The 22,915-nt window shown below is 39.0% G+C and overlaps 1 protein-coding gene and 1 long non-coding RNA gene across 4 annotated transcripts in view; one reads left to right on the top strand and one right to left on the bottom strand.

Annotated features, from left to right (window-relative positions):
- The first annotated feature begins 906 nt into the window (after positions 1-906).
- The window catches only part of LOC309496980 (NLR family CARD domain-containing protein 3-like), a 50,227-nt gene continuing 28,218 nt past the window's right edge, over positions 907-22,915 (top strand). Inside the window, exon 1 of one of the 3 annotated variants that reach the window (XM_082167187.1) lies at positions 907-1,037. The gene's annotated coding sequence lies outside the window, so the exon portion shown is untranslated. Of the gene's footprint in view, positions 1,038-14,021; positions 14,041-22,915 lie in introns of those variants that run through there. The other 2 variants (XM_082167189.1, XM_082167188.1) reach the window with 2 other exon arrangements.
- Positions 7,882-22,915, bottom strand: part of LOC309497090 — a 57,705-nt gene continuing 42,671 nt past the window's right edge. The window contains exon 2 of the long non-coding RNA XR_014205372.1: positions 7,882-16,199. This is a non-coding gene — a long non-coding RNA (uncharacterized lncRNA). The remainder of the gene's footprint in view (positions 16,200-22,915) is intronic.

Raw genomic sequence — 22,915 nt, 5'->3', positions numbered from 1 at the left:
CATTTTTAGTACTACACCAGTGTGTTTTTGTGTTTACTTGTTTACAAAAAAATTACATAAGAATGATAACATTAATAAACTGATAAGATGTAGGCCTAATTTTTATGATTAATGGTCATTTTCACTTAATTTGACCAACGTTGTAAAGCATTGCTAGAAAAAAAAAAAACTGTTAATGCATCTGAAGCTTAACATTTATGATAACGTTTGATAACGTATGACGGTTGTGATATAAAAAAAAAAATGATAAAGTATGATGGAATCAAAAAGATTTCCAGTTGAGTGTAAAGCAACATTCAAAGCATGCAACATGCAACTCCATGTTCGTATGTTGTCTTGAGCTATCAGCCTATAATTTAAATTCTATTTTAAAAATATGCAGACAACTTTGGGAGACAGAATAAAAACACAATAATATAATTGTAAATATTTATTTAAACATGCAAAATTAAAAAGCTTAATATCAGTCATTCATGAGAAACGAACAGTTCTATAGCATAGCATGTCAACAACAACTAATCTGGGAGAAATTTGGAGAAATATGCCTTTATTGTAGGTCTTCCAACGCTTCCTACAGGATCAGGTCTGTACTAGTTCAGCTAAACACAGTACTGAGAAACACATGCTACATAAATGATGAATTACTTATAAAATATATAGTTTACGCTTAACTTCGTTCAACTTTATTACCTGTTTGAAATAAATAATCCATAAAACAAAACGCGATCTGAGGCGCTCACGCTAATAATTTCTGTTCCACTCGCCTGTAGTATTGGTCGCCCCGCCCACGATATGGTCTCGTGAATATTCATGGTAGCTCCACCCATTGGAACCAAATATTTCAGGAACCGAATATATTGTAACACCGGCCCACTGTAATGGACACGCACCGTAGCCTGTTTTCTGCTTGCGTCAAAGTTGCAGGCAGGAAAACCATAGAGAGGAAGAGAAAGCGTAGACAGCGCACAGAATGCAAACTCAAACAGGGTGACGGAGAGCCAACACATATTTTACACTGGCACAAATATCACATCACGGTAAGTCTTCAGGAATTAATCTTCTTCTTATAATAATATCGAGCTCTAGGGATTCTGCTTTTAGTTTAGATTCATTTACAGACTCTTTACAATCTGAAATATACAGAGGTGGAAAGTAAACATGTAAATGTTCAACACTTCCGCTCTTCTGTCGGCCAGGCGTTGATTCACAGACGATCAGCTTTAGTGAGAAGATCGATTATGACAAACAGATGTATTTTTGATGGCTACAGAAAATCTATTCTCTCCAATTAAAGTGTCTGGATTGTGATATTTAAAGGAAGAAGGCTGAGTAAATAAAATGATAAATTATTTACTGTTTTTATTTCACCTATGTGAAAATGCTCAATAACAATAATAATAATAATAATAACCTAGATAAAAAAGTTTGTCGAGACAAACTTTAAGTTGGCTTGAGAAAGTTTGGACCAGAAAGTTTGAAGAAGTTTAAAGTAGTTTACAGTTTAAATTAGTTTGAAGTTTAAAAGTAGTTTTAAGTAGTTTTAAGTTTATAGATAGATAGATAGATAGATAGATAGATAGAGCAACATCGGTTGCTAGGGTGTTTCTAGTGGATTGCTAAGGGGCTTATGATAATTTATGATAAAAGTTAAATAGCTAATGATGGTTAAGTGTCTTTTGTTTTTGTTTTTCTTTGTTTGTTATCCTCTCTGTTTTGGTAAAATGCAAATTATCTTTTGCTATGTGTGATATAAAGCTGGGTTCTTTATACATCAATGGTGCCAGAGAGGATGCAAAGAGAGTTTCCCTCATCAGTTTGTTTAAAGTTAAGAAATTAAATGTCTTTTTTTTTTCACAAGAAGCGCATAGCACCGTTGAAAATGAAACTGCATGGAAGAAAGTTTGGGATGGGGAAGTTGTTCTCAGTCATAAGAGTAACAGTGGTGGAGTTGGTATCCTGTTTTCTAGAGATTTTTTACCCATTTCTTGTGTTACTTGTTGTATGTCCCAGGAATCACTCGGCGACAGCCACATATGAACGCAATGATTTTTATTAACAGAGCTCTAGTTGCCAACACTACATATCCAGTATAACAACTCACGTGTATATTCTTAGTGCATGCGCACTGAGTGGGGAGGACATTCTTAAAGAGCCCAACACTTTTAAAGTAACATGTTAGAATATACAAATTATATTTCTGTACAGATCATTTATCACAATGATCTACATCCCCTTCCTTTAGATAAAACTATCAATCACAGAAAGAGAGTAAACATACTTAACAACGATCAATACTGGGGTATGACATTAACTTGATCAACAACCAAGAACATGAATGACTTTCATTATAACAATGTGTCCATTGCAGTGAACAACTGAACAATAACAGATGCAATTCACAAGATGATCTCTATATGCATGAAGAAAACACATCATAAAGAATGATGCTGACAATATGGAAATTACCATAATCAATGCATTTATCCGGTATTCAGAATAAGAACCAGAGTGTCACTGAATCTCCCATTGCTGGAACTCATTGTTGGTACCTTGGATTCGGCTTGCAAATACGACCTGAACGTGTTTTGTAAGGTACATTACTGATAGTGGGAGACTGTACTGTGTGCTTTGTCAAGTCAGTAGGTGTGGATTCTGGTTGTGGAAGGTGTATTTGTGGTGAGTGTGGTGTATGGGGAGCAAAGTCCTCTGTATGTGTAGTGGTGCTTTGAGAGTCAATGTTCTCTGGGGTGAGCTGTGATGGAGGGGGCTCTGCAACAGGAAGGATGTGGCGTCGGTTCCTCCTGTATGTTCTCCCATTGCATTGAATGGTGTATGAGCGAGGCTCCTTATTCACCTCTTTTACCATGCCAAGGCGCTCATATCCTTTCGGCGTTTGCATTCTGACAACTTGTCCCTCTACCAATGGCTGCAGTGGATGACTTGATGTATCGAAGTATCGCTTTTGGGTCATCCTCTTAGTAAGAAGCCGTGCAGTGACTTGCTGGGTATGTTTTGGGGCTGGTTCCAACAGTCTAGAATTAACAGGAATGGCTGACCGTGTCTGTCGTGACAACAGGCGTTGTGCAGGGGAACCCAACGTCGAGTCACGGGGAATGTTTCTCAGATTCAGGAGGTTAAGGAACACATCCGTGCCATCTCTGTGAGATTTCTCCATCAGCTGTTTTGCGCTGCGAACCGCTCTTTCTGCCAGGCCATTCGACTGTGGGAACTCTGGACTACTGGTGACATGAATGAAGTCCCACTGTTTGGCGAAGTCTCTGAATTGCTGACACGTGTACTGTCTAGCATTATCAGAAATGAGTGTATGAGGTGTGCCGTGCACTGAGAAATGCCTCTTTAGTTTCATGATTACAGCTGACGACGTTATGTTACGAAGAAGGTCAATCTCATACCAACCCGAATATGAGTCCACAAGCACCAGATAATTTTGTCCATGCCACTCGAACATATCTGTTGCCACAGTAGACCAAGGCAGGTCTGGAACTGGGTATGGTCTTAGTGGTTCTTTTTGTTGGTGTGGCTTTGTGCTGTTGCAGACTGAGCATGAGAGGAGTTCCGCTGTGATGTCAGCCGTCATCGTTGGCCAGAAAATGATACCTCTTGCTCTGTGCTTGGTAGCGTCTAGCCCAGGGTGGCCTCTGTGGACTATGCCGATATATTCTCTTTGCAATGAGCGAGGAATGACTGTTTTGTGGCCTTTCATCACTATTCCATTTTCCACAGCCAGCTCATCTCGGTAGGGAAAGTATGGACGCACAGTGGGCCACACGCTATGTTCTTTAATTGGCCAACCTCGTTGAATCACAGTACTGAGATCCTGTAACACCTCATCCTCCGCCGTATGCTTTCTAAGTTCCTCCAGTCTAGCAGTGGAAATGTAATTGATAGACATGACCTCAAATGTGTCGTTTTCAGTGTCTGGAAGGACTTCTGTGTTTGGAGCTCGAGATAGGGTGTCTGCAAGGTACATAAGCTTACCCTTCTTGTACACCAGAGTGATGTCATAGCACTGTAACCTGAGCATCATCCTCTGTAGTCGTGCAGGAGCTGTGTGGATTGGTTTCTTCAGAATAGTTACCAGGGGCTGGTGGTCCGTCTCAACGAGTGTAGGTTTCCCATACACATAGTCCCTGAACTTAGTGCAGGCAAATACAACGGCTAGCAGCTCCTTTTCGATCTGCGCATACCGTGTCTCTGTGTCTGTGAGTGTGCGAGACGCATACGCAACTGGTTTGCCCTCCTGCATGCATGCAGCACCTAGCCCGAAGCATGAGGCATCGCAGGTTAACGTAACTGGCTTCTTTACGTCATAGTATGATAAGACAGGTGGAGTGGACAAACACGACTTGAGGGTGTCAAATGCTTGTTGGTGTTGCTGGTACCAGCACCATGCTGTCTCTTTGTGTGTCAGCTTTCTGAGTGGCGCAGCAATGTCGCTGAAGTTTGGGATAAATTTCCCTAGATAATTTGCCATTCCGAGGAAACGCTGTAATGCAGGGACATCCTTCGGGGATGACATCTCAGAGATTGCTTTTGTTTTGGAAGGATCTGCTTTTAGGCCTTCACTTGTAAAGATATGGCCCACATAGCTGACCTGGTCCAGTCGAAATTTGCATTTGACAGGGTTTAGCTTGAGCTTGATCTCACGTGCTCTGTTCAACACCCTTTTCAGATTGATGTCGTGTTCAGCAGGGTTGCGGCCTCCGATGATGATGTCGTCAACAATAATTGCACAGGGGTACCCTGAAAACAACTGCTCCATTGAGCGCTGGAACACCTCGCTTGCGGAGTTTATGCCGAAGGGCATACGAAGAAATCTATAGCGCCCAAATGGAGTGCTGAATGTGGTCATCATGGAGGACTTGTGGTCGAGGCGAACCTGCCAGAAAGAGTTCTTTGCGTCTAGCACCGAAAATACGGTTGCTCCAGACATCTGGGACGCTACTTCCTCTACGCTGCGCATAGGGTGATGGGGTCTTTTTAAAGCCATGTTAAGATCTTTTGGGTTTATACACAGCCTGATTTCTTGCCTGTCCTTTTTGTGTGTAACCACCATGGAGGAAACCCAATCTGTCGGCTCTGAGACTGCCGTTATGACGCCAAGGCTCTGCATGCGGTCCAGCTCCGCTTTGACACGGCTTTGCATTGCCAGAGGAATGCGATGAGCGGGGCGAACTACTGGCTGCACGCTGGGGTCCACTGTCATAGAATAAGTAATTGGAAGTTCTCCAAGCTTGTCAGTAAATAAGTCTTTGTACTCTGTTAGAATGTCTCCGGTGCTGCCCTCCATACTAACATGATGCACATCCGGGCTGATTGTAACGATCGCCATGTCGAGACATGCACGAAATCCTAATAGCGGTTGGACATCTTGATCCACCAAGAAGAATGAAAGTGAGTGATTTTGCCCATTTAGGCCACACTGCAATGAAACCAAGCCTTTCGTTTCAATTTTACCTCCACCATAAGCTACAAGGTTAGGTGTCTTTGATTGCTTCACTGGCCGTTCGTTGTTGGCAATTTGTTCGAAAGTCTTTTGTGACATTACGTTACATTTTGCCCCAGTGTCAACTTTCATCTCGATTGGAGTTTTGTTTATGTGTACAGTGACAAATCCCTCCTCCAACACTGGCATGTAAGGGTTAACAACGTTAACACACTTGTCAAATTCAATGCCATCAACATAAAAAGTGTCATTATGGTCAGGGGGATTGTCTACTTCGAGTTCATGTACCGCTTTCCTGTGGTTAAATTTCTTCTGACCGAACTGACTGCGTGCTTTGCAACATTTCTTGTAATGATTCATTTTCTTGCAGTTATGACATTGTTGTCCGAAAGCTGGGCATTTCTCTTTCTTGGCTGCATGATTATTTCCACAATTTTTGCAATTGGTTATGGTTGGTGAATCATGTTGTTCTGTTCTTTGTTTATGTTTTGTGTGTTGGCGCCACCTGCTGGAAAATGGCTGTATTGCATCCACCTTAGTTGCAGTCTGAGGTGTAGCCAACGTTTTGTTATTCTCCTCTGTCATTTCATGTATACGACAAATTGAGATTGCTTTGATCAGAGTTAAATCGCTGTCTCTTAACAGTACTTTCCTTAAGCTTTCATTGTTGATTCCACATACTATCCGATCACAGATCAGCTCGTCTGTCAGTTCTCCAAAATGACAACTTTTAGCTCTAATTCTGAGATCACTGATGAAAGCCTCAATAGTCTCACCTTGTTTCTGATTTCTAGAGTGAAACTTGTGCCTCTCCATTGTTTTATTTTGTTGTGGGTTGCATATTTCACGAAATTTCCTCTTCAGGCACTCCGGATCTTCTCTGGATTCCGCGGGAGTCAAGATCGCGCCGTCCTCGCCTGGTGCACGCACCTCCGCTGCATAGACAAATGAACGCTCCCGTTCAATGGCTTCCGGCCCTGCGAGATTGAGGAGGATGTACGCCCTTGTCTTGGCAGGCTTATCATAGTGCGCTGCGGCGATGAAAATGTCATACTCTTGCTCGAAGATTCGCCAATTGTCGGCGATATTTACATCAAAAGTGAGCGGGTCTGGTCTTCTAAAACAGTCCGCCATTGTCACTCACTGCGCGGTCTTGAGAAAACTGTACGAGTTCAGCCTCTGTTTTCTACACAATTGGTTCACTCACAGGCGAAAAGTCCGTGCCGTCTTCTGACACCATGTTGTATGTCCCAGGAATCACTCGGCGACAGCCACATATGAACGCAATGATTTTTATTAACAGAGCTCTAGTTGCCAACACTACATATCCAGTATAACAACTCACGTGTATATTCTTAGTGCATGCGCACTGAGTGGGGAGGACATTCTTAAAGAGCCCAACACTTTTAAAGTAACATGTTAGAATATACAAATTATATTTCTGTACAGATCATTTATCACAATGATCTACATTACTGAAGAAATCATTGAAGGTCGTAGGGATGGGACGATTACCGGTTTCACTATAAACCACGATAAAATTTACTGACGGTTAGTAATATCGTTTAAGATTTGTTGCTTGTTCTCAGGGACAGTTTAAGTAAAGGACATTTACCATTGAGCTGCAGGAGAGCAATCCTCACTCTTCTTCCCAGAAAAGGGGATTTACAAGAGATCAAGAACTGGTGGCCGGTTGCTCTGCTCTGCACTGACTACAAACTTTTGTCAAAGGTGTTGGCAGTGAGACTGAAAAAAGTTATGGAGCATATTATTCATGTTGACCAGACTTACTGTTTACCCAATAGGTTGATATCTGACAATATCATTTTAATTTGTGGTGTTTTGGACCTCTCCAATTCATTGGGTTTTGAAATTTGCCTGATTTCAATTGATCAAGAAAAGGCCTTTGACAGAGTCGAACACCAGTATTTGTGGCAAACGTTAGATGCGTTTGGGTTCAGCTCTGGCCTTATAAACATGATTCGAGTCTTGTATATTGACATTGAGAGTATTTTAAAGATCAACGGTGGTTTAAGTGCTCCTCTTATGCCTGGTTCAGATTACAAGATTTTTGTGTCTGTTACGATAGTCACGGTGTCAGATTACATGATTTTGACTCCTAAAATATTGTTGTGTCGTGGACAAGAAACATGTCAGACTACACAGCAAAAACTCCTGGGAGTTTATATGAGTTCATACTCAAGAGTGTAAAGTGTTAAAATATTAAATTAGCCTAACACTCAAGAGTGTTAAAGTTAATGAGATAATTAAGTGATTAATTGAGTGATGATTGAGCATTATTGAAGACACCTAATATTAACAAGCTGAATCACTGAAGGAGAAAATCACAAATTGTAAGTCACCATTATGTTGATCGGTGTTTGCTTTAGTTGGGCTCTTGACCCTTTACTTTAGATTTATAACAGTCAGATGAACAAAGAAAAAATGTGATCTGATGGTGTTGGTTATGTTTTGACATAATCATGTTATGATCTGAAAAACGAAACTTATTGATATAGTTTGGTTTAATTTGTTAATTACAGCAGCTCTGTGATTCTACAGCATGTGATTTTCAGTATTTTTCATATAATCCAAAATATTTAATAAACATTGTTCTGATCAAAAGACTTTTAAATACATTTATTTAGAAACACAGACATCAATAATCAGCCTGTGAATCTCAACAATGGTGACAATAATAAAGCATGTTGCAGTGGCTACCACCAATCACAACTCATTACTGGCTCCCATCATGCATTGCGGTATGAATAAATTATGATCTGATTTGTCTAAGTAATTTCCTTTTCCTAATTGAATATTCTGCTCGTCACCATTGTTGAGATGCATAGACTGAATCTTGACGTCTGTGTGTGCCTAAACAATAGATTTTTTTTTTTTTTTTAACAACTTTTAAGAAATCCTTTGTATTATATCTAAAATTCTGGATATTTATGTAGAATCACAGTTACGCTGTAATCAACAACATAAATCTACATCAGAAATAAGGGTCTTAATGAGTTCAGTGATCAAGTTCAAATTATGATTGTCATAACATAACCAACACCATCAGAACACTTTTTTTCTTTGTTCATCTGTCAGTTATAACTCACTAACAACAGTCAAACAAAATCTAAAGTTTATAATATAAGGGTCAAGAGCCCAACTAAAGCAAACACCCATCACCATAATGGTAACTTACAATTTGTGATTTTCTCCTTCAGTGATTCTGCTTGTTAACATCAGGTGTCTTCAATAATGATCAATCATCACTCAATTAATCACTTAATTATCTCATTAACTTTAACACTCTTGAGTGATAATTTAACACTCATATTTTAACACTTTACACTCTTGAGTGTGGACTCATATAAACTCCCAGGAGTGTTAATTTAACACTGGAGTGTTTGCTGTGTACACGTTGCTTTCCGACCAGTTATCGCGTTCCGTCACACGCACACATTCACTCGCACACATACACACCTAGATATTTAAGTTCTTAATTTTTTTCTATTGTTGTTCCATCAAGAAGGCTAATAGACCAGTTACTTAATAGCGAAGGATCAGGTCGATTGCAAAACAACATGTTATTCAAAAGAAGCTTGTATGAAGAAAGCCATCCTTGAACCCAATTGAAATCAGATTGTAAATAGTATTTAATTTGTGAAATATCAGAGCTGGAAGAGTATAATACAGTGTCTTCTGCATATAAATGAATTTGACAGTCAGAACAGATTTGAGAAAGATCATTAATAAAGATTGAGAACAAGAGAGGACCTAAGGATGAGCCCTGTGGAACACCTCTATCAATGATCTTGAAATCTGATTAACTTCCCAGAAAAGAGACACACTGACTTCTATTATGAAGAAATGAATAAAAAAATAATAAAGAGTTCGAAGAAAGACCAATAGCATACAACTTATCTAAAAGAAGATAATGATCAACCATATCAAATGCTTTTGAAAGATCAATAAATATAGCACCCGTAAGCATATTATTGTCAGCTGCTGACAGTATATCATTTGTAAATTTTAAAAGAGCAGTGGTGGTTGAATGGCTAGGTCGAAAACCTGATTGGTGTGGAGATAATATATTATGGTCTGTAAGATATGCAGATAATTGATTTAAATATTAGTTTTTAAAATATTTTTGCTATACTATTGATAATAGAGATTGGTCTATAATTATTGGTGTCTGATGTGTCACCTCCTTTATGAAGAGGGATTAGTCTAGCACTTTTCCATGATGTGGGTGTTTCACAAGTTGCGAAAGATAAATGAAATAAGTCAGCCAGTGGAAATGATAAAACATGCGAGGCAAGTTTAAAGAACTTAAATTCCAGACCATCTGGACCAGCATTGCATCCAGAGCTTAGACTATCAATAACCCGCTGAACATCAGTTGGACAGATCGTTTTAAAACAAAAGGAGCTGCCACACCTATTCTGAGTCGATGTAAGCCCAGCGTAAGTGTAACCAGACAGAGAGCTGCCAATTGTAGAAAAGTGCTGGCTGAATGCCTCTGCAATTAATAAAGGTCCACTCACAGTTTGATTATTTAGTCTAATATGCGTAGTAGAGCTTTTTGTGGATTTATTAGTTATACCATTAATTCTCTTCCAAAATTTCTTCGGGTTCTTAAAGGAGAACTCCGGTCAATTTTAACATTGAGCTCATTTTTTTGTCAATTTGGAGTGCTGTCAATACAGAGAACAACGACAAAAATTGGTGTTGCCTACACCGTGTTATCCTCTTTTTAAAATTTGCACCCTGTTGACTTCAATGGGGCAATATTTAAACCTGCTTTTAGCCTCTTAACATCCTTGATGTGTCATTACAAGTGCACAGCCAATGTGAGTGATTCCTTCAGAGTGAACACGAGTGAATCTGACTGCAGTAGATGTGAAAGAAATGGATAAAAATGATGTTATTTAAGCCAGCGCAAATACCTGTGTTTACATCCTGTTTTCGGTTGAAGTCCAAAGTAGTCGATTGTTGAGAAAAACTCGGAAATCGACTACTTTGGACTTCAACCGAAAACAGGATGTAAATACAGGTATTTGCGCTGGCTTAAATAATATAATTTTTTTTAAAGTTCTCCTTTAAAATCAGTTGATAGGCAGTCCTTATAGTAATTTGCTTTAGCATTTCTTATTTTGGTTTTACATTTATTCCTTAACTCCTTATATGCATTCCAGTCAGTAGAGTCCTTTGTGTTACGGTATTTTTTCCAGGCCTTGTCTCTTTGTTTGAATAAGTATATAAGATCTCCTTTAATCCAAGGTAGATGTGGACCCTTGACCTTAATTGATATCCAAGGAGCATGCTTGTTAATAATCTCAAAAAACTCGGTATAAAAAAAACCTTCCACAGATGGAATTAATTGAAATCTCTCCCAGTTTATATTTAATATATCCTGTATGAAGAGTTCAGGGCTAATTTTATCAAATTGTCTTACTTTAATCAATTTAGGAGGAAGACGAGGCACTTTGATATTCCAAATACAAAAAATCATAGAATGGTCACTAAAAGAATCAGGTAGAACCCCAGATTGTAAAATTCGGCCAGGATGGGAGACTAAAATCCAGTCAAGCAAAGATTAGGAACTGGGACCGACTCTAGTAGGTTCAGTTATGAGTTGAGTTAGATTTATACTGTTAAAGAGATTGCGATCTTTTTGAGAGGAGCGATCAAGCCAATTAGAATTGAAGTCACCTAATATAATCATTTCACAGTTGACATCTAAAGAATTAATGGTAGACAAAATACAATCAGTAGTTTCTGCTGGCGCAGATGGAGGTTTATAAATATTACCAATGATTAATCGTTTATTTTCATGAAAAATGATTTTAACAAAAAGGCCTTCAAAATGCCGGGGATTTTCATTTGGAAGAACACGTTCTGCAGTCAGATTTGAGGATACATATATTAAGAGGCCCCCACCTCTTGAACCTCTATCGTTCCTAAATACTACATAATTGTCAAGTTTGACTTCATCATCAGGAATATTGTTGTTTAGCCAAGTTTCAGACAAGGTGATTACATGGGGTTTATTATAGGTAAGCCAGGCTCTCAATAAATCCATTTTCGGTGGCAAACTCCTAATGTTCAAAAGAATAACATGCAGCCCTTAAGCACAATTCATTATTCCAAATATGTGTATAATCTGGCAGTAAGAGTGCACACATAGCATCCTCGCAGATTGTGGTATATAGCAGGCGGAATAGCTGGAGAGAGAGGCAGAAGGAGAGCAACAAACACAAGCACACACGCACTCACACATAGACTGGACAGGAAAGCGCATATGGCCTTGGAGCGAGCACATACTGCTCTTTCCAAATAATTAATAATAGAAAAAAACAACAAAAAAAACACGATACGCAGCTCAGTCTGCATGGCTCAGCATAATGCGAGCATATCAAAATGAAAGAACCAAATCTACTAACAGTAAGATAAAGGGCCTTTATGAAGTCACCAGAAGACAAGCAAGCAAAAATAAGATAATAATAATAATAATATGCCTCGACAGCTTCATAATTTATTAGCTTCAAAAACCCAAAAGTAGGCAATTCCGTAATTATTCTAAACAAATTATTTATAGGCACCTATCATACCTAGTTTACATAATTTAGATTAACCCATCTTTTAGTGTTATGCCATTTTGCGACACTTGTGTTATGCTATACGGCAAACAATAGTAAAGCAGCTGCCACTAGCATCACACATAAACAATTTTGCCAGAAAGAAAACAAAAGTAAAACAGCAGTCGCCAACACAGTAAATTCTATCAGTGACAAGATTGAGCATATGAATCATAAACTCCATGCCAGTCCGATGATGAAATATGTCGCCAACTATGACACACTATACGAGATGAAACGATCGAATCTTGCGTCCCGGGCATTAAAGTTCATGGGGGGTCAGACAAGGATGTTCATTATCTGGTATGCTTAGCCTGTACTCCTTGGCCATAGAGCCTCTTCTGCGCAAATTAAGACAATCTCTTTTCGTGTGTAAATCTTCCTGGATGTGAAACAGTTTTTAAATGATCTGCTTATGATGATGTTGTTGTCATTGTCAAAAAACAAGAAGATATTGACACCCTTGTAGAAAATATTAATGTTTTTGGTGTATTGTCCGCTGCTAAAATTAACTGGGGGAAAAGTGAAGCTGTAACAATCAGTGATGAGTTAAGTAGGAAACTTGTTTTCCCTGCCGGGTTAATTTGGAACAAGGGTGGGTTTAAATATCTCGGTGTTTATCTTGGAGATGATACTTTTGTGTGTAAAAATTGGGAAAATGTTTTAGAAAAAGTTGAAGGACGTCTCAAAAAATGGAAATGGATCTTGCCACAAACCATTGATGTGTAAACTGAATTTGGTGACACTACAGTGTGTAACATTGAAGTTAATGACTATTATTTGTAGTAGCGTTTTTTGGGTTTTGCACTTTGCAGACGGTCTCACGGAGATCGTTTTATATTATAAGGCTCGTTTTGAGGAAAATGAGGTTGTAGCTCGTCATCTATGGATTGGAAATAGGTGTCATTTGAGTTTTAACAACGTTTAGCTCATGATTTATTGATCTGGGAAGTTCGGATCTGTGAATAACTTTACTGAACTCCTTGAACTAAGCACTGTCCGTATTTCTTTATACTTAAGTCCAAGTTCAAAATAAAACTCTATGAACTGCTCCATTGTTAACGTACGGAGCTCTGAAACACTGATTAAACAGGAAGTGTTTGTCCGAACCCGCAAAAGTTTTGAAAAATAAGGTGAGACTCAAGATTTTTAGAAGTAATAATACAGAGTTGAATGGCTCCTCACTTTTGTTGTGCAAAGGCATGGCGGTTGGTTTATATCATTCATAGTGACAAGCAGCCTTTGGAGTTTCATCATTGGCAGCTCCCAAGCAACTACATAGTAACCAAACAGAGTACCCTAGCAACCGTTTAGCAAGACCTATATCTCTGCAAAATGAAATCATGGTAAACTATGATAATCATGTTAGCATCGTGCTACCATAATGTTAGTAACATGCTAATCACAATAGCATAATGCTAGCAACATGCTAATCATGCTAGTAACATGCTAATTATGCTAGCATCTTGTTAAAACATGTTACCATCATGCTAGCAACATGTTAATAATGCTAACATGATGCTAGCAACATATTAATCATGTTAACAACATGCTAATCATGTTAGCAAGATACTAATTTTGTTAGCATCTTGCTAAAAAAATTAGCTAACTGCACCCTAGCCACCGAGTGGCGAGTTTTGCCACTGCAAGCACCACTCATATTTTCTTCAGGAAATGCACATTCTAGTTTATTATTATTATTCATTCCCAATCCCAACCTTCTGAGTCAGTACACAAAAGCTAGGCATTTATATGCTGACCAAAGGAACTTGCATTATCCTTACAAGGTAGAGATACATGTGTTCATGTTTAAAATTGAATGTATATCTCATGATACACAATCCTCATTCCTTAAAGAGAATACTTCAGTCAACATATACATCAGTGGAAACCAAGCGGCAACCTCCCTGTCTCTCTCCTGAAACCAACACGGAAGTGAGTTAAACTGCAATTCGTTGACTGGCCGCTTGAGGCTGGCTGCACAAGTGAGTCAAATCTGTATCTCCCCCATGTTAAAATTACCAACTTTACAGCAGAAAAAAACATGTTTACAGCCTGGTGTCTGTATGTGGCTTTGGTCTATACAGCTAATTTTGCCCTTCATAACAACTGTGAGGGGGGTGAATTTTTTTATAACTCATCCGTTTAGTTGTTTAATATTTAAAGTTCTGCATAATTAAGGGTGTGGCCACTTGAGTGACAGGTGGATTGCCGCTGATGTCAATGCTAGCCATTTGTCTGCTGTTACTAGCCGTCACTTCACCTCAGCAAATGTTAGCTGCTGAACTTGCCATCTCTGCCGTGTTTTGTGTTTTTTCCCAAGATTATTTCATACAATTTAATACACCCATTAAAGGGGTCATATAATGTCATTTTTGTACAAACTAATATGATTCTTTAGGGTCTAAATTAAAAGTTTGTAATATACTTTAATTAAAAATTCTCATTAGTATTGTAAGAAAACACTAATTTTACCTGGTCAAAAACAGCTCTGTTTTCAGCACGCCGTTTCAGTGCATGTGTCTTTAAATGATAATGAGCTTTGCTCACCCCGCCCCTCTGTTCTGTGCGTACACCGTTTGAAATAATAACACAATAACCATAACGCGTCGTTCATTATAAACATGGGATTATGAATTATATTGAGAACGTCATACATAGAAAACATGCCGTAATGTACCTGAGTGTAAACCTTAGCCGCATTCATCGTGAAGCGTGCAGCAAGCAATTTGCAAAGATTAATATAAAGATTAATATAAAGGTCAATAAAACGTTACACTCACTTCAGTTCTTCTGGAGGTGCAGCAGGAACACGAATAGTTGGTACCGATCCTTTTTTCAGGAGAAGCTTCTTAGCAAAACCAGCTTTATACTGACCCTCGTTTGTAATGCAGTCTGGTGAAATGATTCGTGCAAACATGAAAGCATTGACGTTGATCGTGGGGAATATTCCCTTCGAAAACAAACTCAGCCACTGCGTCTTCAGCGGTTCGGATTTAGGAACATCAAAATGACTGCTGTGTTTCTTATTACACCCAAGAACACCACAATTGCTTAGACGCCATTCTACTCAGTGCTCCAGCTATCAGCAATGAACGCGCCGGTTGGCGCCATAGACTGTAAAAAATAGGTTGGTGCGGGCTATGATTGACAGCTCGCTCACGAGGGCGGGAGGGCGGGTCTGTGTTGAAACGCTGCTGTCAATCAACCATCGTGGGAGGGCCGTCGATATTGTGACGTCACAATATCGAACAGCTTGATTTGAGACAGGAGGAAACATATAAGAAAAAACACTGGATGGATTTTTATCATTTTATGATGGTTGTGTACAGGCACTGCCAACACACATTTCAGTACAATCAACTTGTAAAAGTGCATGTACCATTATATGACCCCTTTAAGTTACTTCGCCCACGGCTTAGGATTCCGTCGTTGTCGTCGAGTATCGTTCGAGAGAACAACCAGCGCTGTATTTCAGTTGTTTTACTCTGTGAACATGCACTAATGGATGTCTGACAATTTCGTTGCTTTTTGGAGTTTTCAGATTTAAAAACGTCAATAAAGGCTCGTTCGTTTTGCTCTCACGGAATAGATATAGATTATAATATGCTTATGTACCGTCAGGTGAAATCCTGCATGTGTCGGCGCTTTCTCCGTCCATGCAATAAATGCACATCCTTGAATGAGCGCGGATTTTCTAGCGCATTTACTTGAACTTCATAGGCAATAACGTTATATCTATGGTTTAACCCATTTGAGAGGCGGCCAAAATCAGAATTTAAAATGGACTGAATAAGCTCTCTACGAACTTGACGAGCGATGCCGCGCTGACGGACCATAGACTATAAAAAAGAGTGACTGACATGTATGCACATAAATCACTGTCACACACACACACTCAGAGTAATATTAAGTTACTGAATAATAAATTTTCAACTAGCAGAATAGTACAGAATCACGATACACAGTCTCACTTGTAGCCATGTCTTTTAACTATTATAATATTTCGAAGGGCAAAAATAGGAACTTTTAATTGGCTTTACATCATCAACTGTCACTTTAGCGCGAGGCCCTGTGCAGTCGCAGACTTGGTACTGTCAGTAGCATAATGTTATAGCATTACCTCCCCAGCCTGAGCTAACTCGATCACGTCGAGCTAGGTGGGCGTGATTTCAGATTCAGGCTACTCAGCTCCACTCACGCAAGGCCGGCTCCGCCCACTTTAGGCTTCAAAAATGCTCTTCAGAAACCTACGGGTGACGTCACGGACACTATGTCCATTTTTTTTACAGTCTATGGTGGAAACTATGCTAGATTGCAATCACATTCCTCTGTGGTTAAAATTAACTCCTCTCACTCCTCTCCATGGCCTTGGCATGTGATCCTCACACAAAGAGCACAGAGATACTGACTTTATACTCCAGTAGCTCTCTTTGCATCTTGTGTTCAATAAAAATGATGTCTTCACTAGTGATGGGCGGTTTCGAAGCACTGCTTTGAGAAGCTTTGAAACTTATTTTGAATAATTTGTTTCGAACCAGGGGTCAGGAGCATGCATCAAACTGCCAAAATCACGTGATTTCGGTAAACAAGACTTTGTTATGTCCCAAATGTTTCGAAATTTCAATGGTTCGCTGATGGTGGACGATCTCAGTGAACCAGTGTTTATGGTTTTTACCTGATCTCGGATCAGTTTTATAGTTTTGTAGACATTTTAATGAGATGTTTGTGTAATTTGGTGAAGGACAGCCCTGCCATTCAACAATCTAAACTATGTTTCCTGTACAACAACATTACTCACTGCTTAACTACTGTAGTATGATGCATCATCGAAGAAATCAACTAATTCTAGTATCAAAATGATAAACCTGTCAGATAACTCGTTTAGAGTAATATTACTAGAGCATAGACTGCCTTAATGTTGAGACAACAAATGGCAAAAGTGTAAAAGGGAAAAATTTAAAACAGAGAATATGAGGTGGTAAAGAAATAGATTTTCACAATGACTTTTGGAAATTACAGGGTGAAACTTGTGCTAAATGCTGAATTTTGAACCATTGACAAAATCAAATGCTTACAGATGTGTCTATAATGAGGCTGATTATTCCTGGCACAACAAACTGCTGTTCACGAGAAGTGTGTGTCACTACTGAAATTATTCTCATTAACATTATAGTTCAGGGCTCTCAAGTTTTGAAGACAGACAAGAGTGACACCCGTCAGGGGGTCAAGTTGTACAGGTCGCGAGTGTTTTTGTTGTTGTTATTAATAATTGCTCATATACCAAATCCAAAGTATTTGTTCAATTTCCGTGTGTGTGTGTGAGAGAGAGAGAGAGAGAGAGAGAGAGAGAGAGAGAGAGAGATTATGACTGGTGTTGTTTATTGTAAGTGTTTGTTGCCTTTTTGGACTTGTTGCCTTCCACCTGCACTCTTCCTCTGTCTCCTCCTCTAATGGGTCTAGCCTTTTCGCCACCTTCTCTGGGCCAGCATGATGGCATCCTCTAACCTGGCCTTTTTAGGACACTCTCCTCTAAGGGCGAATGAGAGGACGCTTAATTGTTTTTAACCGGACATCTTTGAAAGAGAAAGACAGATGCAATGATTAATGCATCCATGGCCAGGATATAATTATAAAAGACATGATTTTAAAAGTGACCTATAATATCCACTATGCAATACACTTTCATTTATTTAGAGCTAATAAAATTATTAAGCCTATTTGGAGAGAGAGATCTTTATAATGTGACAATATGTCAGTCATTGTGTGATAACGAAAATATGTCTAGAGCCGCGTTTCCACCGCAGGAACTTTCCCCAGGAACTAGGAACTTTGGGCTGGTACTCGATGTGTTTACACCGCAGGAACCAGGGTCTAAATGAAGTTCCGGGTAAATATTTCCCCCTCCGATAGTCCCTGCTCATGAGGTAGTACTTTTTCAAAGTTCAGGAACTTTAAGGGGTGGGACTTGTGCGCTGCACAAGCTGATTGGTTGTGTTCACGCCGTATTTTGGTTGGATGACTCCACGCAGCATTTATTTATTTTTAACCTCCCTTTTTAAAAAATCTACTGCGGTTCGTGTCGTGGCTTCATGAAGTAAGAGTTGTCTGTCTGCAAATATGGAATTTAATAAAAAAAAAACTGGTGGACTGGCGACGAGTTTCAGGCTTTATTAAGGGTATTTGTGAAAGAGGAAACTTTCTGCGCGTTCGTCCCAGCCATTTCACGGTCAATGTCCGCAATAGCTGATAACATACAAATTTTATATCTAACGTTAGCATTACGAGCTACTGAACACGCTTTATCAGTGCTCGTCTCTTTTCTGCCACAGCTTTTATTACTAAGTCATTATGTTTACACATTGTCATCTATTGCAAGGCACTCCAAACCATGTTACAAATATACTATAACAGGATTGAAATAGCGCTTTGAGGTTAGCAACAAACAACTATTTACAAGACTATTCACTATTTATGATTGATAGACGGGGTTTGGGTAAGCGTATTTGCGAAAGAGGAAATTTTTGCGCGTTCGTCCCAGGCATCTCACAATAACTGATAACATACGTTGTCTAATTTTATACGCATACGAGCTTTCTGAACACGCTTTAGTATCAGTGCTCGTCTATTTTGTTTTGTTAATTACCTCGTTAGTAAACCAATACATAACTGCAGCACAGTTTGAATCTCCTCCATACTTATTATAAATGTGGCGCTCAAAACTGATTACTGTCCGTCGCAGACTGGGAGGAGCAGTTGCGCGCAGTTTACCTTCCCGGTACTTCAGACCGCGGTGTAAACGCAGAAAGCAACCGGTCTGGGGCAAAAAAAGTTCCTGGGAAAAAAGTTCCTGGGACAAATTGTTCCGGGTAATTTCGGTGGAAACGCGGCTTAGGCCTAGACTACTTGTTCTGAGCAGGTGTTGTCAGTGAACAAACAGGCTGTAAAACTGTTGGCTAAGTTACAGACACTCATGAAAAACTGATGCTAATTATCTGGGAAACATTATCTAACAGCAGTCAAGTTGTCACTATGTGTATCAAACAAGTTGTGAATTTGTTGTAATATTAAAACAGGAGATCATGACTTACTCTGTGCTCAAAGTGATGCTCGGAGCTTGGAGTGATTTCCTCTATGGGTGAACAAATATTTCTGGCAGAATCTCCAAACAGGATATGCTTTTTTTTTCATTTGTTGTTGCATTAAATTTTACCCAGATACAATAGTGCTATTTTCTGATTGGCTATTGTGTAGCCCTTTTCTTTTTTTTTGATTGGCTGATACGTAGTGGCAGGCACGACGCGCTTGATACTTGCCGAACCGTGAGAGCGGCACGGCCAGAGAAATGTTGGGCGCTGCGGCATATTAAATATATTATACATAGTTTTTCCGCGTGAGAAATACAATGTGTGGCGGGAGTGCGTGACAAAAGAAATGAGTGACTGTCACGCTCAATGCGTGACACTTGAGAGCCCTGTAGTTCATGGCATTTGACTGCATACAACAGTACTGATTATAGATATCAGTTTGTCTTAATGTGAAATCTGGAGGGAATAAGTGAATTCTTCCTGGTGCCGTGAAGGGAAGAATGTAGTGAGTCTAAGCCAGATGAATTTTCCAGATGTGACAAAACTCTTCTAACAATGAGAAATCAAAACACTCGTTGTTCTAATGACACACACTTTGTTTGTGGTAACAAAGCTTATCTATTCCTTTGTAAGGGATTTTAAGGATGTTATTTGGCTTCTATTACTGGCAATGTGAGTAATGTCAGAGGAGAGGATTATGTCAAACATCTTTTAATCATGACACAGATCGAGAATTGAATCTCTGAAACTGAAAATATGATCAATGTACAGAATGAAGTACAGGCACTACACGAGGCCAGCTTTGGTGTTTGAGGACACAGCAAAACTCACTTAGTTCTGTTGCTGACATTGCAGAAGAAGTGCATGTAATGAGGAAGCTTGTTTTACTAAATCGAATGGCTCTTGATATTCTGTTAGCCTCCCAGGGAGGAACATGCAACTGTTAATGTTCATATATCCCAGACAACACTGGAAGAGCAGTGCACGATTTAGCTAAACTCAATACGGATCATGTCTTTTCTCCTCTGAGTGGGACGCATGGTTCGGATCAATATTGGGGCCACTGTGGAATCATTTGAAAAGCATCTTTGTTAGTTACAGTTTCAGGAGTGTTTCTCGCTGGGTCACTATTGGACAGAACATGCGCTGGGTTTTACCATTTAACCCATATTTCTGGGTCATTCATTTGACCCAACCAGTGGGTGAAATTAACCCTCTTGCTGGGTTAAGACTTACTCATGTGATGGGTTATTTCCTGTCTCATTGCCATATTAAAATTAGTAACAAATATTCGTTATATTACGAATGTAAAATAATTATTGTCTCTGGATAATAAACGATATTCGCTTAAATACTGATTCAGGCAAATTATCAGTGCTGGTACTACTCGACCTCAGTGCTGCATTTGACACTGTCGATCATAACATACTTCTTGACAGGCTGGAAAACTGGGTGGGGCTTTCTGGGATAGTCCTAAAATGGTTCAGGTCATACTTAGATGAGAGAGGTTATTATGTGAGTATAGGAGACCATAAGTCTGAGTGGACATCCATGACATGCGGAGTCCCTCAAGGCTCAATCCTTGCGCCACTCCTGTTCAACCTGTATATGCTCCCAATGAGCCAAATAATGAGAAAGAACCAAATCTCTTACCACAGCTATGCAGACGACACACAGCTGTACTTAGCCCTATCGCCTAACGATTACAGCCCCATTGACTCCTTGTGCCAATGCATCGATGAAGTCAACAGTTGGATGTGTCAAAACTTTCTTCAGTTAAACAAAGATAAAACTGAAGTCATTGTGTTTGGAAACAAAGATGAAGTTCTCAAGGTGAACGCATACCTTCACTCTAGGGGTCAAACAACAAAAAATCAAGTCAGGAATCTTGGTGTGACACTAGAGTCAGACCTTAGTTTCAGTAGTCATGTCAAAGCAATAACTAAATCAGCATACTATCATCTCAAAAATATTGCAAGAATTAGATGCTTTGTTTCCAGACAAGACTTAGAGAAACTTGTGCATGCTTTCATCACCAGCAGGGTGGATTATTGTAATGGACTCCTCACTGGCCTTCCCAAAAAGACCATAAGACAGTTGCAGCTCATACAGAACGCTGCCGCTAGGATTCTGAGCAGAACCAGGAAATATGAACATATCACACCAGTCCTCAGGTCTTTACACTGGCTCCCAGTTAAACTTAGGATTGATTTTAAAGTATTATTACTGGTATATAAATCATTCAATGGCCTAGGACCTCAATACATTGCAGATATGCTGACTGAATATAAGCCCAACAGATCACTCAGATCATTAGGATCATATCAGCTAGAAATACCAAGGGTTCACTCTAAACATGGTGAGTCTGCTTTTAGCTATTATGCCAGCCACAGCTGGAACCAGCTTCCAGAGGAGATCAGATGTGCTCCTACAGTGGTCACATTCAAATCCAGACTCAAAACACTTCTGTTTAGCTGTGCATTTACTGAATGAGCACTGTGCCCGCTGTTCGTCCGACTGTTTGTACTGTACTGTGCTTTAATTATTCTTATTTCTTTTTATTATTTTAATTTCTTCTATGTAAAGCACTTTGAATTGCCATTGTGTATGAAATGTGCTATATAAATAAACTTGCCTTGCATTGCCTTCTGTAATACAATAAACCAGAGAGGCCACTGTATATGTGATTTCAATCTCATTTAATTGTTTTTTTTTTAAATACAGTTTTAATACATTTCTTTAATACTTCTTTTTTGTACACTTATTAGAATTATACAATGTATACTCATTCTAAGATAATAAAAACATAAAGGTTCATTAAGTAAGGTCTTTATATACCACTGAAAACATAGTTATGTATATGATATTGCATTTCTGTCAACAACAGATCCTCCTAAATATTACACAATGCATTTTTAAAAGTCATTAAGCAGCTCATTTGAACTCTTATACAATTATGATTTCATTTATTAAAATGTGATGATTTATTAAGAACAGCAACAAACATTTACGGCAGGATAAACTGATTATTCATCCCCGGTCCAGTACACCAAAACAACCAAGACCAGCTAATATCAACACATAAACAGGTAGGCCTATATGTTGAAATTTTAAAGCCCACTATGTCACAAAATAAAATTCACACACATAACGGAGATAGTCACTTAATGCAAAGATTGGTTGAATATGAGCACCTGGAACTGAACACCTTAGAGTACACGGAACACCATGAACAGGACATGGAAAATGACATTGATCCGGTGAACAATTTTTTTGCTAGCATCAACAATAACTGTCACTATTACACTGATGAACAATTTAATAGTTCAATCAAGACCGAGCAGCAGTTATCTATTATCCACTTTAATAGTAGAAGTTTGTATGCCAACTTTCACAGTATCAAATACTATCTAAAACAATTGAAACAGCACTTTAACATAATTGCAATAACTGAAACGTGGATAAACAGTGAAAAAGGATCAGATTTTGAAATTGAAGGATATGAAATGTCTTCTATTAACAGAGTAAATAAGAGTGGGGGTGGTGTGATACTGTATGTGGACAAGGATTTAAATTATAAGGTGGTGGAAAAAATGTCAATGGTGGTGGATAATTTGCTGGAATGTGTCACGATAGAAATATGTATGGAAAAAAAGAAAAATATTAGTGTAAGTTGTATATATAGGTCACCAGGTTCGAATATTGACACATTTAAGGACTGG

The sequence above is a fragment of the Leuciscus leuciscus genome, assembly GCF_965113295.1.
Source record: "Leuciscus leuciscus genome assembly, chromosome: 4".
In the NCBI taxonomy this organism is placed as follows: Eukaryota; Metazoa; Chordata; class Actinopteri; order Cypriniformes; family Leuciscidae; genus Leuciscus; species Leuciscus leuciscus.
Note: the sequence above shows the minus strand (reverse complement) of the source record. Positions and strands in the feature narration are given on the sequence as shown.